Here is a 12,079-nt window from a genome sequence, read left to right on the forward strand (position 1 = left end):
TTGCATTTCAATCCTGAACTACAGCATATAATACGATTAACCAAATGTACCTGTGTAAACATTAAACCACAAAGATTTTGTAAATACAACCTCGTGTTGATGTAATTCCTTTAAGCACAAGCCCAATTCAATCGTATAAATATATAGAGTCCATTGGATGTTATATTTCAGTCGCGAATTGCAGCAAAATAACTAAATGCACCTGACTGATGAATAATACACCACGAAGACGTGTAAATGCAACCTCGCGTTGATGTAATACCTTAAATCACAAACCCAAGTCAATCGTGTATATTTAAAGTCAACATGAAACCCATTTAGAGAGTTCTCACAATCTTCCAAGTAGCATAATCCACAAACTTCTAGGCCCAGACCCAAAAAAACATAACCTTAATCGTCGTAGCCTTGGTCCTAGAACACATACAATATCAGCATCGCAAAAAAAGAACAAAAAACATCTGTTACTCCAAAAATATGAAACCCTGACGATAATCCAACACAGAATGTGTTGGATAAGTATGTAGTCCACAGCACCATCAAGAGAGGATTCCTCAATGTACAGATAATGGTGGATCAACTGCTAGTCCCACAGCACAGCCCAAGACCAAGGACCAAACCAATTGCTGTGCGCGTGGGTAATGCACGGCCGGGAAGTACCACAAACAAACACAGTTGGCCAGCAAGTTGCAGTTGTATAAAATTTAACCAGCCAGAGACCGATGGTGGAAATTCAGACTAATTCCCAAATAAACAAACCGGTTTCGGCATAAGCATGCCTTCTTCAGTGTAAGAGTAACAAACATATGTAATATAATTGAATAAACAAATTTATACTCAAAAGTCACCAATGTTTGTTTGTGGTACTTCCCGGCCGTGCATTACCCACGCGCACAGCAATTGGTTTGGTCCTATGTCTGGAAGGCCCCATTTTTGAGTTATCATTGCAAATACTTGTGTATCCAGTTTCCACTCGTGGGGATCCATGATGTTTCTGCTGAGGTCGTCTGCCAATATGTTCTTTTGTCCTGGCAGGAATTGAGCTTGTAAGTGAATTTGGTAAGCCAGAGCTGTGTTCCACAAGGTCATTGCTTGCCTGCATAGAGGGTAGGAGTGTGTACCACCTTGTTTGTTTATGTACCACATTACTGTGGTGTTGTCCATCCTTATTGTAAGTTGTCCTGGATGTAATAGATTCTTGAAGGCTGTCAGAGCATTCTGTACAGCTAGCATCTCTTTTTGATTGATGTGCAGATTCCTTTGATCTGCAGACCATATGCCTTGAACGCACTGTCCTGCCAGGTGTGCCCCCCAGGTGTAGTCCGATGCATCTGTTGTCATAGTTTGCCTGGCTGGGGGCAAGGTGAAAGGCTGACCCTTGTTGAGGTGACATGCTAGTGACCACCATAGAAACTCCTGTTGTAGGCAGGGAATGAGAGATATCATTGTGTCCAAGCTGTGGCTGTGTTCAGACCATATGCTTTTTAGGTACCACTGTAATTTCCTCATATGCAGCTTTGCAAATGGTATTAGTAGTATGCAAGATGCCATGAAGCCAAAGGCCTGCAGAATTTTTCTTACAGGTAGTTGGGTCTTTGTTGCCATCGTTTTGAAATATTGAGTCAGTTGTAGTGGTTTGTCTGGCGTCAGATAAGCCTTCTGGGCCGTTGTATTCAAGCTGGCACCCAGGAATTTCATATTTTGTGAGGGTACTAGTTTTGATTTCTTTTCGTTTACCGTGTACCCCAGGCAACTTACAAGATGTTTTACAAAAGCCAGATGTTGTAAGTGGGTGTCCTTGCTTTCTGCTTGGATGGGGCAGTCGTCCAGGTATGGGTATATTTGAATTCCTCTTTGTCTGCAGTATCCAATTACTGGTGCCAGGCATTTTGTGAAGACCCTGGGCGCAGTAGATAAGCCAAAGGGCAGTGCAGAGAATTGGTAAAGGGTTGAACCTGCAATGAAACGGAGGTATCTTCTGCAACTTTGTCTGATAGGGACATGCAGGTATGCCTCCTTGAGGTCCAACGTTACTAGCCATGCTTTCTTGCCCAACATGGGAAGAAGCTGCTGTAGTGTTAGCATCTTGAATTTGGTTACTTGTACGAAGGTGTTTAGAATTGAAAGGTCCAGAATTGGTCTCCAGGCATTGTCCTTTCTGGGAACTAGAAAGAGTCTTGGAGTAAAAGTAGGTGCCAGTTGAATGGCTCTCATGTCCATGAGAGCTGTAATTTGTCTTTGTGCCTCTGCCCATTGATTTTGTGGCAGGTTTGGCATTCCTCTTTTCATTGGCAAGGAGTGAAAAAGGAATCTGTATCCTCGTGAAATTATGTCTAGGACCCATTTGTCCTTTGTGACAATGTGCCAGTTGTCTGAAAAAAGTGCGAGTTTTCCTCCCAAGGGGGCTGCCAAGAGAGTGTTGCTTGGCCAGATGAGGTGCAAGTCATTGAGTTTGCCTTCTGGTAGTTTGGGACCTGTCTTCTCCTCCCTTCTGTGCTGCAGTGCCCCATTGTCAAGGTTTGTACTGGGCTTGTGGTTGTCCTCTGCCTCTTGGACGTCTGTATTTACCCCTCTGTGGCCTGTCAGTAGCTGGAAAGGACCAATTTTTTGTTGGCCAATTTCTGCTGAAGTGAGGGGGCTGTACCTGTAGGAAATCTTTGACTGTATGCATAGATTTTGCCTTATAGATTTTGCCTTATCCTCCATTTTCTTTAAGACTTCTTCTGCTTTAACTCCAAAAACATCCTGCTGTAAGGGAGCATCTAGAAGCTTTGTTTTAACATGATCAGGCAGCGTTTGTTCCTTTAACCAAGCATGCCTACGTATAACAGACCCAGTGACAGCTGCTCTGCAGGAAGCCTCCAAAGAATCAAACCCACATTGTAAAGTATGTTTGCCCACCTGTTCAGTTGCATTCAACAGATCCTGCATTTCTTTCAATTCAGACTGTTGAGGGAGTGTGCTCATTTTTTGTTTCAACTGAGACATTAGAAATTGCTGATATTTTAGCATGTGAAACTGGCAATTTAGTGCCATCATAGCTAGAGTGGCTGAGGTGTAAACCTTTTCCCCCCACCTGTCTAGTGCTCTGGAGTCCCTTTCAGAGGGTACAGGATTTTTAGCCATAGAAGCCTTAGCCCCTTTGGGACCCTGGGAGATAGCCCTGTTGCTGACCCAGAGACTTTTATAAAGGAATTTGTGGGAATCAGGCACTCTATAGTATCTGTCAGGTTTGGCCGGAGCAGGAGGCAGAGAGTCTGGGTTCAAACTGGATTCTAAGTAAACATCATCCACAATGTCTAAACTGGGGGGATGGCAAGTGGTCTGTGCTGGGGGGAGTAAAAGAAACCCTCAGACTTTTCTTTGAGTCAGAGTAGTCCTGACCTTCCCAGTGAAAATGTTCCCTCACAGTGTGTAAAGTTTCCCCAAGGAGTAGTCTTCAGAGGGAGAAGCTAAGGGAATGGAATCCTCAGCATCAGAATCTTCATAAGGGGAGAAGGAATAATCTTGGTCCTCAGAGGAGCCTGAGGAAATAGACACTTGTTCAGAGGATGCATAATCTTCCTCTTGTCTAGGCCTTTTGTCAGGAGGGGGTTGGGAACCCCTGATTAAAGAGATCAAATCTTCAGCCATTTTGAGCATCCGTTTCTTAAGCATGAGGCCTTGAACAGGGGACTGAAGTGCAGTCTTTTAGGTTTAATAGGAGTCTTCGTCTTAGGATACGTTTTAATGGTGAGCGTCATTGGTCTGAAGACGCCTTCAGAAACCGAAGGTGTTTCTGCAGCACCGACATCTTTTTCAGCAGTGTCGTCTGTAGGGGCTGAACAAAATGGCTGCGTCGGCCTGGTACTTTCCGCCAAAAGTTCCAAAGCGGTCTCGTGTTCCAGATCTGCGGTAGTCAGGGGCTGCGTCGGAGCCTCACTGAAGACCGGTGAACCGGAGACCGGACCAGCCGAGGCCTCGGAGTCTGGCTTGGGTCTAGGCAGCCTGTCCTTATCCTTGCGTTTTTTGTGCATGCCGGTAGTCGGTTGCTCCGACGGCATAGTGTAGTTAAATTTTCTACCGAAGTAGTGTCGTGCGAAATCAAAGCGTCTAGTACACTTATTAAACCTAGCACAAAAATGACAACTAGTGACGTCGTGGTCTGGGCCTAGGCAAGGTATGTAGTAAGAATGAAAATCCTTATGAGGTATTTGCTTCCCACAAGAAATACAATTGTTAACTTTTTCTGACATCGGTCTGAGGCAAGAAAAGTTTCCCCAACAGGGTACTTAGCTTTATTGAAGACTTCGGTCTGAAATTAGAGTTCGAAAATCTCAGAAGTTGGCCGACCGGCACTTGCGAACTGCTTCGGGCACCGCGCGGCAAGAAAGACTGAAGAAAATGGTGTTGGATGCATTATATATACCCCTGACGTCAGGGAAGAAGCGACAGCAACCAACGCCGGACCAAGACTTTGGAATTCCAGCCGACTGCGGGACTGCCTGACGACAGGATAACCCAAGTGTGATGATTGCAGCAGGGTAACACGATGAACATCTGGCTGGCACAACATACGGAATAATAAAGAAAAAAGATGGATAATTAAACTGGGTGGTTTAATTCCTCCAGGATTAAATGAACTGTTGTGAACAGCCAATAATTTTCTTGGTTTCTTTATGGGTGTGCGTATATAAGGAGTGTCTATTTTTTCCTATGGTTACACTGAGGAAGGCTTGAAACTTGTGCCAAAACTGGCCTGTCTGTGATAACTTTATAATAAAAGTTACACCTTTTACACCTTGGTGCTGGCTGTCTTATTTTTTTTTTTTGGTAATTTAATTAGAGAAAATCCAAACAGAGTTTTAAATTAGAAATAATTATGTTAACAGTTCCAAGAAATGTCTGGCCTTAAATTTAATGTTAAAAACCAATTATTATAATAAATCAAAAAACAGTTACTCCACATTACTTGTGCTGAACTGCATAAACCCCATACACTAACATATTATGATAACACCTTAGAAGATTTTAAGAAAGAGATCAACAAGCTATTTTAAAGATGATTCTGTTACCAACAATCTTGTATAGCAGTTGTTTCCCACATAAACCATAAACAAAATAAATAAATAAAATTAGATGCTTGCTAACTCTAAGACATCCAAATAAACCAATAATATAGCAATAACCCACGCCTGGGTGTGGGTAATGCTGGATTTACCCACGGTTGGTGTGGTTTGGTCACAAGGGCAAAGCCCAAGTGGCCAAACAAAGGCAACCGTGGGTAAATCCAGCATTGCCCACACCCAGAAGAGGGTTATTGTTATTATACAATGACATTATTTAAGGGGAAAACAATTACTTTTCTTAAATAATGGCATTGTATAATGCCCTCCTTGCTGTCCGGTATTCTGCAGCAGTTCTGATGTACTGCACATGCATATGCCTACGCAGTACATCAGAGCTGTGGGCAAAAGCAACAGAGAAAGCAAGATCTCCGTTGCTTTTTACAAAACTGTTTCACTATGTTAAATGGGTTTAACATAGCGAGACAGCTTTAAAAAAAGCAACGGATTCTCCGCTGCTTTTTTTTTTTTTAAAGCTGTCTCACTATGTAAACCCATTTAACATAGCGAGACGAGACAGTTTTGAAAAAAGCAACTGAGAAAGCAAGGTCGCCGTCGCTTTTTACAAACAGTCTAGCTATGTTAAAGGAGTTTAACATAGCGAGACAGCTTTAAAAAAAAAAAAAAAGGCAACGGAGAATCTCAGTTGCTTTTTTTAAAGCTGTCTCGCCATGTTAAACTCGTTTAACATAGCGAGACAGTGTGAAGCAACGGAGATCTTGCCTCCGCTGTAAAAAAGTTATAGTAATGGAAAAAGTCCGGGCAACCGGACCTTTTTCCATTACTATAACTCTGATTTACAACGTGTATGCTGACCAATCAGCGTGCATGTTTTTGAATATTAATGGGGGGTCGTTGTATAACTGCCTGTAAAATACTGTAACAGAGCTAAAAGAACAGAAGTGGGATCTTTAGAAAAGGGCAGGAATAAATTACTTATAAAAAATGGAAATTGTGGGAATACATGCAGAAAATGTTTTGGAGTAGGAGTGAGGAGAAAGCAGGCATTGAATAATTTATGTATTATACATCACTTATATTGTTGCATATAACGTTTGCAAATGTGAACTTGTTAATATGTTATGATTACATTTATATAAATGTAAGTTTGCCTATGTCACAAGTGATAATTCAATAAAGGTGTTAAAATTCATATTCATGGGCTTCCTTGACAAAGAATCAAATATATATTAGTAGCAAATGTAAATGTTTGACTTACTGGACAGATGCACACTATAAAGAAGACTCGAAAAAATATACAAATTAATAGCAACACAAACACAAAAACTAAAATTAAATTCAACAGCAAAACAAGCACATAAAATATTTAACAATGGTTCATTAGCAGTTAACTAGAAGAAAATAAGTTAAAATTTATAATACTTTTAGGAAATGGGTTTAATGGTTTAAAAAAGGATCTATTTCAAAGTACTGAACAGCTGAACTGTTGAATCCAATATGGTCGGGACCATATAAAATCAACAATTCAATCTGTCAACATAAAATGCAAACCTAAGCACCCACAAATAGAAACAATGCTGTTGTCAGGGGGGGGGGGGCAAGCCCCCTTGCACTCCCTACTAAGTATATATACCAACTCCAAGATTGCACTACAGTGAGTAAAAGGGCAAATTTCCCTATCCCCACTGGACAGCGATCTCAACTGTTTGATGGACTTAGTTGTTGATCTTATGGTCTCGACCACATGGGTCTCAACAATTAAACCATTCAATACTTTGAAATAGACCCACCTCAAAACTGCTAAGTGAAAAGGAGTCTTCACTAGCAGAAACATCATGGCAACACCTTATAACAGAAATGCAACTCATTAAAGTTTTCAAACACTACCCAGAAATACTTAAATACGTACATAAATGTTATTTAATATCAAAACATACTTCCATATTTATGTTAAATATTAAAATATAAAAAGAGAAGAAATATTTTTCAGAATAATTTACAAACATAATGCAACTCCTTCTGACCTTCTCTATAATTCTCCATTAACTCCCTCATCGGTAGGTACTAGGCTGTTGGCCCTAAGGCCTATATAAGCCTAGCCAAATGGTACCCTGGCTTTCGCCACCCAAGAAAATTATTTTCCTGTGCCCTGTTGAGCAGAGCCACAGAAGTGATCCCCAGGGTGAATTTCTTATTTCCCATCCAATCATCAAGATTTTTCTTGAAGAGTGCAAATGAGGAGTTTTGTTTGCTATACATAGGTAGTTTGTTCCAGAGTATGGGAAGTCTCTAGGACAGGAATCTATCCCTCCAGCATGTTCTGTTTACTGTGGTAACAAGGTTTAGATCCCTAGAGCATGTAGCTCAGAGGGATTAGGATTTCTTTAAGTGGAGCATGTCCAACAGCTCTGGGTTTGACATAGCTTTGCATGTTAGGCAGAGATCGCCCCTGAGTAGGCGATATGCGACAGAGTAAAGCTGGAGTTTGAGACTGTTTGCGTAGGGTGTCTGTTTGAGGCCTTGTCACTGGTCTGAAGTTGGATTTAGAATCTGCTACTTTCACAGTGTGGGTTCTGTCAGTGAGCCAGTTGGCAACACACCTTGTGAGGATTTATACCTAGTTTAGTGAGTTTATCTATAATTCCAGAGTGGGGGACGGTGTTGAAAGACTTGGCGAGATCTAGATAGGCTGTGTGTACCACCTTACCCTCATCTACAGCTTTGGTGACTGCTTCAAAGAAGTCTATCAGGTTTAGGAGACATGATCTGCCTTTTACAAACCCGAACTGGGTAGGGTCCAGAGTTTGGAGATTACCAGTGTCATTGTTTACAAGTTTCTTGAGGATACATTCCATAGCCTTGCAGACCAGGCTCGTCAGGCTAATGGGGCAGTAGTTCTCGGGGTCCGTCGTGGCTCCCCCTTTGTGGAGTGGGATAACCACTGCTGTGCGCCATTCAGTGGGTACAAAGCCTGAGGGAAGACCATGATTGAACATGGTACTTAGGTAGAGTGCCAGTTCGTGTACTGCTCTTTCTTGGCATGAAACCATACTGCTGCTCACTAATCATCACCTCCCTTCTTAACCTAGCTTCCACTACTCTTTTTCCCATAACTTCATGCTGTGACTGATCAACTGTATCCCTCTGTAGTTACTACAGCTCTGCACATCACCCTTATTCTTAAAAATCAGTAAAAATATACTTCACTCCTCTAGCATCCTCTCACTTTCCAAGATTCCGTTCTCTGGCATCCTCTCTAAGATTCCATTAAACAAACTGGTTAAAACCCCCCAATGCCAGGTCTCCTAAACACCTCCATGCTTCCACGGGTATGTCATCTGGACCAACAGCCTTTCCATTCTTTATCCTCTTCATAGCTGTCCTTACTTCCTCTTTGCTAATCTGCTGCAATTCCCGATTCACTATCCCCATATCATCCAACCTTCTCTCTCTTTCATTCTCTTCATTCATCAGCTCCTCAAAGTACTCTTTCCATCTGCTCAACACACTCTCCTCATTTGTGAGTATATTTCCCTCATTATCCTTTATCACCCTAACCTGCTGCACATCTTTCCCAGCTCGGTCTCTGTGTCTAGCCCATCAGTACAGGTTCTTCTCTCTCTTCTTGGAGTCCAACCTTTCATACAACTCACCATATGTCTTATTCTTCACCTTCATCACCGCCTTCACTACAGCCCTCATATCCTTGTACTCCTGTCTATCTTCTTCATCTCTCTGACAATCCCACCTCTTCGCTAACCTCTTCTGTATACTCTCTTGTACTTCCTCATTCCACCACCAGGTCTCCTAGTCATCCCTTCTCTGTCCAGATGTCACACCAAGCACCTTCCTAGCAGTCTCCATTACCACCTCTGCTGTGGCTGCCCAGCTATCTGGTAACTTTTCATTGCCAACCAGTGCCTGTCTTAACTCTTCCTTGAACTCCAGCTTACACAGTTATCCTTCCTTTTTCAACTTCCACCATTTGGCCCTTGGCACTGCCCTCACCCTCATTCTCCTCTTCCTGATCGCCAGCATCATCCTACAGACCACCGTCCTATGCTGCCTAACTATGCTTTCCCCTGTCACCACTTTGCAGTTTCTAATCTCCTTCAGACTGGCCCTTCTGCATAGGATATAATCCACCTGTGTGCATTTTCCTCCACTCTCGTACATCACCCTATGCTGCTCCTCCTTAAAATACATACTCACAACAGCCACATCCATCCTTTTCGCAAAGTCCACTACCATCTGACCTGCATTCCTCTCCTTAACACCATACCTACCCATCACCACCTCTTCCCCTCTGTCCCCTTCACCAGCATGCCCATTGAATTCTGCTCCAAATCACTACTCTCTCACCCTTCGGTACACCCTCCACCACTTCACCCAACATGCTCCAAAATTTTCCCTGGTCTTTCACTACATACCCAACTTGCGGTGCATATGCACTAACAACATTCATCACCACATCATCAATTTCCAGCTTCATAAACACTCTGACACTCTTTTCACCTCCAAAACACTCCTGACATACTGTTCCTTCAGGATAACACTATTAAGTATAATTCGGTTGGCTGCAAAAAAAACTAGATAATGGAAATAAACGTCTAAAACCAAGTGTATATGAAGTACTGAATATTACAAAAAAAAAAGAAAAGATAAAAGAACTGGAAAAGGGATATTAAAGGAAGGAGCAAATTACATTAGTAATAAGTGGAAAATTAATGCAGAATAATGTTTAGGAGGAGGAGTGAAGTTTAAAGGAAGGCAGAAATTAAACAAGTTATATAATGTTGGACTAATGATAATTACAATGAAAAAATGGTGTGTGATGCGTAATGTATGCAAATGGGAAAAATGTTAATATGATTTGTTTTCTTTTCTGTTGATGTATGTTTGCCTGTGTCTTACGATCCAAGTCTATGACAACTAAAATTAAATTCTAGCTGCTCAAAATAATCGACTTATTTGAAAATGTAAATGATGCTCCCTGAACCTGTAAGACTGTTAAGCAAATTATCAGCAAAACAGTACATTAGTATACATATAGAAATTAATATTAAACATCTATATTTGGATGGAATGAAAAAAGTGTAAACAGAATAGCGTACACTACAGAAGAAAAAAAATCTTTTTCTGAGATATACATGTTTTATGATGCAAAATATGAAACACTGAAGACACTTTCTACACGTTTCTGTGTTGAAACATGTTTGAATTTGCAAAAAGTTTAAAAATGCATCTTACTAAATAAATATAAAATAAAAAGAGGCTTGTAATATACCAAGCCAAAGGTTTGGGAAAAAAAATTTAAAAATTCACATCAACAGTAGAAAGAAATTAAATCAGTTAATAGTGGGTAAAGCTGTTTCACATGCTCCCATGTGAATGAAGCCATGTTTCCACTGAAACAGAAGTCAATGGTCCTCGACATATCCCGTTTGATGGTAGATTAATTTAAGCAGACAGCCTAGTATATACCTATGAACCTAAAATACATTTAATGACCACTACTGATCTTATAAGCCTTGCCATAAAGGATCTAGTTGACAAACAGAAGGTAAACACAACCAGTCATACTCATCTTGTAAACAGAAAGCAGCCGAGGTCTGATGCATATATAAAATTAGGGTAGGGTAGCCCAATGAAGAAAAAGGAGGAAAAATAGCTACACCCTAGGCTGTATTATGAAGCAAAATACAACAGGATGCTAGGAGTGTGCATCAGGAAAATGACTTTATTGCCAGTAGCAGTCTTCTAATGAACACAGCAATGTTAAGGTCACACCTAGAATATTATGCACAGTTACAGAAGACATACAGAAACTGGAACAGAAGGACAGCAGACAATGTACAGTACAAACATATAATGAGAAGGGGAAATGAAGGCAAAGTTTAAAAGGATTAGACACATACACACTGGCACAATTAACTGATGTAGAGCATGCAAGAAAGATGAAGGATGAGGCAAAAGGAATATTAAACTGCCCCCTTCAGGCTTGTGTTTCAGGCTAAAGAAAGAAAATACTGTCAAGCAGGTAAGGATATGGGGTCTTGTAGTGCACTGCCAGAAGGAATTATGGAATGTAGGTCAAGAGAGCAGGTCCAAGTGTGCAATGGATAAAGAAAGAGACAGCTGCAAAGATGCAATTCCAAGCATGCTATGAATAGGGGAGGGGAGCGACGTGTCTTGCTCTCACTTTTTAAAAACACTGGCATGTTAAGGGATGATTTGCATATATTCCCATGGCCTCCACCACAGGAGGCAGAAGGGATTAGGCAACGAAGAGTCTAACGTGGCTGGGTCTTTTTTGCAGTTTTTACTGAATGGTTTTATAGTGTGACCTTTTTTACCCTTTGGTTTGGAAGTTATTTTATTTTTGCAGGCACCCTAATACTTATGGTTATCAGGCTTGGTTTTAAGCTTTGTATTTCCCCGAGACCTAACTATCCACTTATGCTGTACTGACAAGCTCAGAAAAAGGGCAAAACCTATCATGTCCACGGTTAGTGGGTTTGGCTTTATTGGACTGAATGCACTAGTAAAGACTTAAAGTCATGACCCCCACATCAGCAGCTGGATAGCTAGCCGGACAAGACATAGGACCCAAGAAGTTAGAATAGGGGAATCTACTGACACAAAAAGGCCAGTCACTAGTGAAGCACTTATGACTTGGTATTGGTGCTGCTCGTGTTTGGCATCTACTTCGCTGAAGTCAATGCTAGTGACAAAGACCTCTGGATGACCCAAGTTTGGTGATGATTGCAAATTAGGCGAGGTCATGAATCCCCTCAAGACACAAGATACCCTCCAAAAAGGCCCGATACAGAGTAATAACTGCAGCTAGAATCATGGTCTAGAACTCAATGTCAAGAAAAGCATAACAGTAGCCTTTGGAAAGACAGCCACCCATGCAAGAGTAGACCCAGCAGTCACAGATTTGGCCTTTGACCATCATGTCTACTGTAGTGAGGATCAGTGGATGGGGTTCACGCAAATATACCTGTAGTCTG

This window comes from Protopterus annectens, chromosome 6.part0, assembly GCF_019279795.1.
Source record: "Protopterus annectens isolate FY-2018-M chromosome 6.part0, PAN1.0, whole genome shotgun sequence".
NCBI lineage: Eukaryota > Metazoa > Chordata > Ceratodontiformes > Protopteridae > Protopterus > Protopterus annectens.